The 6,738-nt window shown below is 39.8% G+C and overlaps 1 protein-coding gene across 4 annotated transcripts in view; it reads left to right on the forward strand.

The window, feature by feature from the left end:
* Positions 1-2,989: 2,989 nt before the first annotated feature.
* The window catches only part of ITCH (itchy E3 ubiquitin protein ligase), a 2,580,358-nt gene continuing 2,576,609 nt past the window's right edge, over positions 2,990-6,738 (forward strand). For 3 of the 4 annotated variants that reach the window (XM_044090275.1, XM_044090277.1, XM_044090278.1), the window contains exon 1: positions 2,990-3,147. The gene's annotated coding sequence lies outside the window, so the exon portion shown is untranslated. The remainder of the gene's footprint in view (positions 3,148-6,738) is intronic. The other variant, XM_044090276.1, reaches the window with a different exon arrangement.

Consider the following 6,738-nt stretch of genomic DNA (forward strand, 5'->3'; position numbering starts at 1 on the left):
TGTTTCTTTGCTGATTATTAGTGCAATAAAACTTGTCAATTACAGATGTAGGTAAACAGTTTACGGTTATATTTACTGTCATATTACAATGTCGGTGCACTTTTTCTTTTGTTGTACATTCGGAGGGAATGCATATTCATGAATGACATATCAGGGGGTGGGTTTTGGGCGGGGCTTGCTATTGCACATCTGGTGAGGCCTTCAACTACAATATCACCCTGCCCTTAATACTAATACTTGAACTCGTCCTTACATCTCTTAATTAATTAAAGGACACACAATAACTAGCTTGGAATGGCCGTATTTCAAAGAACGGCAACATTGTGTCTTCGGTATATCAAAAAATTAAAAATAAAAATTTTTTGGAAAAAAAAAAAAAAAGAACGGCAACAAACGGTCACAGATGGAATACTCAAAATGCTAGGAAAGATGTGCAGCAGGTAAGGGTGGTAAAGGATAATGAGGGAAACATACTAACTAGCGAGGAGTGTGTTGAGGAGATGGAAAGAGTACTTTGAGGGGTTGATGAATGAAGAGAATGAGAGGGAGAGAAGGTTGGATGATGTAGGGATAGTGAATCATGAAGTACAATGGATTAGCAAGGAGGAAGTAAGGATAGCTATGAAGAGGATGAAGAATGGTAAGGCTGTTGGCCCAGATGACATACCTGTGGAAGCATGGAGGTGTTTAGATGAAATGGCAGTGGAGTTTTTAACCAGATTGTTTAATGAAATCTTGAAAAGTGAGAGGATGCCTGAGGAATGGAGAAAAAGTGTTTTAGTACCGATTTTTAAGAATAAGTGTGATGTGCAGAGCTATAGTAACTACAGAGGGATTAAATTGATCAGTCACAGCATGAAGTTATGGGAAAGAGTAGTGGAAGCAAGGTTAAGAAGGGATGTGATGATTAGTGATCAGCAGTATGGTTTCATGCCAGGAAAGAGCACTACAGATGCGATCTTTGCTCTGAGAATGTTGATGGAGAAGTACAGAGAATGTCAGAAGGAGTTGCATTGTGTTTTTGTAGACTTAGAGAAAGCATATGACAGGGTGCCTAGAAAGGTGTTGTGGTATTGTATGAGGAAGTCAGGAGTGTCAGAAAAGTATGTAAGAGTGGTACAGGATATGTACAAGGGTAGTGTGACAGCGGTGGGAGTGCCGGATGCGTTTAAGGTGGAGGTGGGGTTACATCAAGGATCAGCTCTGAGCCCTTTCTTATTTGCAATGGTGATGGACAGGTTGACAGACGAGATCAGACAGGAGTCCCCGTGGACTATGATGTTTGCAGATAACATTGTGATCTGTAGTGAGAGTAGGGAACAGGTGGAGGAGACCCTGGAGAGATGGAGATGTGCTCTAGAGAGAAGAGGAATGAAGGTCAGCAGGACTAAGACAGAATATATGTGGGTGAATGAGAGGGAGGATAGAGGAATGGTGAGGATGCAAGGAGTAGAGGTGGCAAAGGTGGATGAGTTTAAATACTTGGGGTCAATAGTTCAGAGTAACGGTGAGTGTGGAAGAGAGGTGAAGAAGAGAGTACAGGCAGGATGGAGTGGGTGGAGAAGAGTGTCAGGAGTGATATGTGACAGACGAGTACCTGTAAGAGTGAAAGGGAAGGTCTCCAAGAGGGTAGTGAGACCAGCTATGTTATATGGGTTGGAGACAGTGGCATTGACAAAAAGGCAGGAGTTTGAGCTGGATGTGGCAGAATTAAAGATGTTAAGATTTGCACTGGGTGTGACAAGGGTGGACAGGATTAGGAATAAGTATATTAGAGGGTCAGCCCAGGTTGGAAGGTTTGGAGACAAAGCCAGAGAGGCACGATTACGTTGGTTTGGACATGTGCTGAGGAGGGATGCTGAGTATATTGGGAAAAAGATGCTAAGGATGAAGCTACCAGGTAACAGGAAAAGAGGAAGGCCTAAGATAAGGTTTATGGATGCGGTGAGAGAGGACATGCAGGTGGTTGGTGTGACAGAGCAAGATGCAGAGGACAGGAAGAAATGGAAACGGGTGATCTGCTGTGGCGACCCCTAACGGGAACAGCTGAAAGAGGATGATGAATAAACAACAGGTCGCTGGCTAATCTGCATGGCTTGTCACTCAGCCGTATTTTGCATGCAACCTCATACGGGCTTGCCCTGTCAATCATGCAGCCGCCCCCCTCCCCATTCACGGTGGGGTAATGTTCTACTACAAAGCTAGCATGTTTATCTCTAGAATCATGGACGCAGTCATAAATAATCCGGAAGCCATAAATCAGGGACTGTTTTATATATTACTACTACTAGTTTCAAAATGTAATGAAATAGGAGGATTTTAATTAAGCTGGAGGATTGTTCAATATAAAATAAGTTTTTGGCTTTAATGGTTATTTGTTAATTATAAGGCACCACCTTGCCTTGAAAAATCTAAGGTTTTAAGATTAGCACACCAAAACTTTGAGCTAGAAACACGGATGTTGAAAATCAGGGGCAACTGCCATGTACGATTGTCAACATTCGACTATTAATCATGTTGACAGTGAACGTTCCACAAATAACGAGAATGTCATCCTTTCAGTTACAATCCGCAGTTTCTGTCATTACTGTTCTGGGTGACTTTGCAGCCTTAATTTCTGAGACATCACCCGTCAACAAATGTTACAAATAAATGCTAAAAGCTTCGGTCTACGCTGGCTCAGTCGTAACCTTTTTACTTAAATGGTATCGCTACCGTTGTATCAACAGTAGCAAAACGTCAACCCCATAAAATTAATTCGCTAATATTAATGCATACTCAGTACTAGAGTTTGCATGTATTCTCTTATCCTGCGAATTTATATACAAGAACTTTTTTTCTTAGATCACATGACTATTCTGTTTTGCTGTTGAATCTTCAAGTCCAATCAGTGTACGCTTAGGATGCGCCATTAGCGGCAAAAGTCAGTGACGGATTTGAATATTAACCAGTGCAAAGTTGCTATCAATAGTCTTCGGCCAATGGGGGCGCCAGTTGTCGCCCCGAAACTAGGCGGTAACGTCACCTGACTGGTTTGGTCTTAACATGGTGGAAGTTAGGTTTAAGTCACAGAATAGGTGCTAATACCAGCACCGGTAGTGGAACGTGAAAGAGGAAGGTGTTTTGGCTGCCAAGGTTTTTTTGAAGGTAATTGTTGGTCTTGTGTTTATTGTTACTATAGTCATCGTGAATAGATTATGTGGTGTTTACTGGAACGAAGTTTCTGTCACTGTTACGGCCTCTGGGGTTGTTTTGTACTCGTATGAAGGTAGTGATAGCTGCAAGTTAACTGTTGGGCAGTTAGTAGTCGGCTCGTCTTGTTTTCCAGGAAAATGTTGGTGTCTGTTTATCAGCATACTGTTTAACATAAAGAGCAGGGAATCACTTTTATATCTAGGGAAAATAATTTGACCTGTAATGGTACTTAAAAGATCTTATTGTGGTTATTTCTGTTGTGAGGGTGTATTTGCTTGGTGGTTCCTGCATTCTTTGCATTTTGCGTGTTTGACTTGATTACTGGCAATATTTACGTTTCTGTTTTAGCCCCATTCACGTGTACTTTCTTAGCTGTCATCTTGCTGTCTGTACTGTAGTTTATCTAAGCTCTATGATTGCTGTCAGGTTGATTGTAGGTGTTCAAATAGGATGGCTGTGCCGAATTAATCTGTAGTCCCTTGTATATCAACTCCTAATCTCGTGTAAGGTAGTCGCAGAAATTTTAATTTTAGTTTTAACTGCGGTATTGATAATTATTTGTTTTGTTTTTAGCAACCTGTGTAGTGCCCTGTCACTTACGTTACATGATTTCTTACTTGATTGTGAGCTGCTTTAAACTCCTGCCTTGTTTTAGACAAGTGATACCCAGAGTTGAGGTTGTCTTCTTCCCTCTCATTTAAGCTTGGTAAAAAATCTCCTTGTATGTCTGGGGGTCCATTGGGCAACCAGGCCCCCATAATCGCCAGAGGGGCCTGTATGCTTTGTAATGCCTTTTTTATTTTTGAAGTGTTTAGTTAGTTTACTGCTGGTTAGAAGGTGTATGCATGCCCACTACACACACACATACGTACGCGCGTGTGTGTGTGTATTTAGGTATGTATGTATATGCATCTCTCTTTTTCGCTCTCTCTCATACGTGTGTGTATATAGATATATAACATCTGTGTGCTTCCATTTTCTCAACACCCCAAAGATATGCTGTTAGTGAATTGGTGTTCCTTTATCTTGCCCATGGGTTAAGTGGGCAGTGTGGGAGAGAATGTGTATACAGGAATGACCTGGCTTATTAAGAGCAGTGTCACATCTGCATAGGTATGTGTAAAAAGTGTAATACATTTATGTGTCTGTGGACAAACATGTATGCGCACACATACATATCCATATATGTATATAACGTGTGCATGTATGTATATGTATTTTGTATATAAATATAATTTATAATACATACATACACACACGGTACTTTGTAAATCTGGTTGCCATAATATGCAAGTCCCATATATGAAGCAGGATGATTCAACCCTGCACAATTTGAGCCCAGTGCAATTGTATACACTTTCATATTTACATTTATTGAATATGGGAGTAGCTTGTGGACTAGTTTGACCCCTTACTATTTGACCCCAATTATATATAAAAAAAAAAGCTCTTTAAGTTTTAAGCATTTTATTGCTTAATGTTTCAATCATGACTTTTTTTCCCCACAGGAGTTTAATAAACTTTTTAAGTTAATATTAATTATTTAACATTTTATGTAATTTGTCAGTATAAGTAAGTTTTAACTTTAAAATTGATATTATTTAACATTGCAAACTATATAATTTAAAATTAACAGTAATATATGTATTACAAATGCATATGTTTTGAGCAATTATTTCTTCATGATGTGTGTGTTTTTTTTTTTTTTTTTTTTTTGAGGTAATCTTTGACATTTTCTCATTAACTGTATGGATGCACGAGCTGAGTATAACGTGTTTTTTCTTTTTCTTTATGTCAGGATGTCTGTGTGGTATGTTTTTTTTCTTGCCTTGCCATTTAAATGGGTTGAACCATCTACGGTCCAAGTGTTGTGTGTGTGTGTGTGAGTCCATTTTCAGTGGCGGACCGGGGAGAAAAGCTCAGATAACACAGAACATAACAGATAGATATGAGTCAAACATATTTACAAAGCCCTCTAGTAGGTACTCTCAATATACACAGTGTGTAATAGTATACAAAAGCAGGTTGCAGCAAGCTATTATGAGCAAGAGAGCCATACCTTATTTATTTAAATAAGGCATTGAGTAAGTAATGATTAGTCAGGGTTGGTACAGGGATAAAGCCAGTGCTCTTTAAAATAATACTAATAAACAAATGAATAATATCAGAGAAACAAGACAGTTGCTATTTATATGTTCAAATTACAATATGAAACCTTGTACAACTGACCAGAGAAATGAATTACAAAAATGTAAGCAATCCAGCATAGTGATGAATTGCAAAAGTGGAAAAACCTGGAGATGGCAGGATCAGGGGTAGAGATAGGAGACAGGAGAGGAGAGATGGTAACAGAGCTTGGAAGAGAAATGTTGGTGAGGAGTTTGGCAGGAGCAAAGCCAATGGGAAGCTAGGTGGTGCTTTAGGAGTTGTTTGAACTTGTGCTGGTTGGGGAGAGTCTTCCAAAGTTTGGCTGTTTTGTAAGAATAGAGGGAGTTGCCATGTTAGTTGTGGGAGTGGGTAACCTGTAGCATGTTAGTTGTGGGAGTGGGTAACCTGTAGCATAAGTTTATCAGCAGTTCTGAGGAGCCTGAGATTGATATTAGTTTGGACTTCATTTGAAAGAGCAGGGCAGTTGCTGGGTTGGTGGACTATTTTGTGGGCTAAAGTAATTTGAGTGATAAAAGGTTAGGGAGTTTCAGCCAGTTGAGCTAGGAGAGAGCTGTGGAATGGCGGGTCCTGTGTGGATGGTTAGTGGGGAAACTTGCCGATTTTGTTGTAGCATAGTTCTAAATTATTGAGGTCAGTGTTTCGCAGGTTTATGAATGAGACATCTGTGTAGGAGGGAGGATAATTGGTATGATCTAGCAGTGGTCAGCCTGGCCTTTTTAGTAAGGAATGGTTTGGCCCGGTAGAGGGTACCAAGTTTGATATGGACTTTTTTGATAGTCTAAATTTTGATGAACATATTTCTCAGTCATCGATTGTGACATACAGGAGTTTAGTCTAGTTTGTGGGTTTGATCTTGGTACCGTTTGAGGAGAGGATTGTGAGAGGAGGCTGGCATAGTTTGGATTGTTTCTGAAGACCATTAACTTAGTTTTGTTTGGGTTTCGTATTAGTTGATGATCAGTGAGATATCTTTTTTTTTTTTTTTTTTTTTTTTTTTTTGTGTTCCTGAAAGCAGTTTGCATTTTTAGTTGATGTTCCTGGGGTGAGGGGGCCGAACAGAGATTAAGTGCATCAGCATATTTGACAATAGAGGCTAGTTTTGTTGCTAAACTAATTTTGTTATTAAGAATAGTAAGGAGGAGACGTCCAAGTATTGAATCTTACACTGTCTGAGATGGAGAGTAGGGGAGAGAGACCTTTTTCTCCCATTTTAATAGTCTGCTGCTATTGGAAAGATAGCTATGGAAGCAGGTTAGGTTTGATGGACCAAGTCCATAAGCTGCGTGTGTGTTGAGTAGAAGTTGGTGTGGTACAGTGTCTAAGGCTTTGGACATATTGAAAAAGATGGATGAGACAAGCTGACCTTCGTTTATG

Source organism: Protopterus annectens, chromosome 12.part0, assembly GCF_019279795.1.
Source record: "Protopterus annectens isolate FY-2018-M chromosome 12.part0, PAN1.0, whole genome shotgun sequence".
Taxonomy (NCBI): domain Eukaryota; kingdom Metazoa; phylum Chordata; order Ceratodontiformes; family Protopteridae; genus Protopterus; species Protopterus annectens.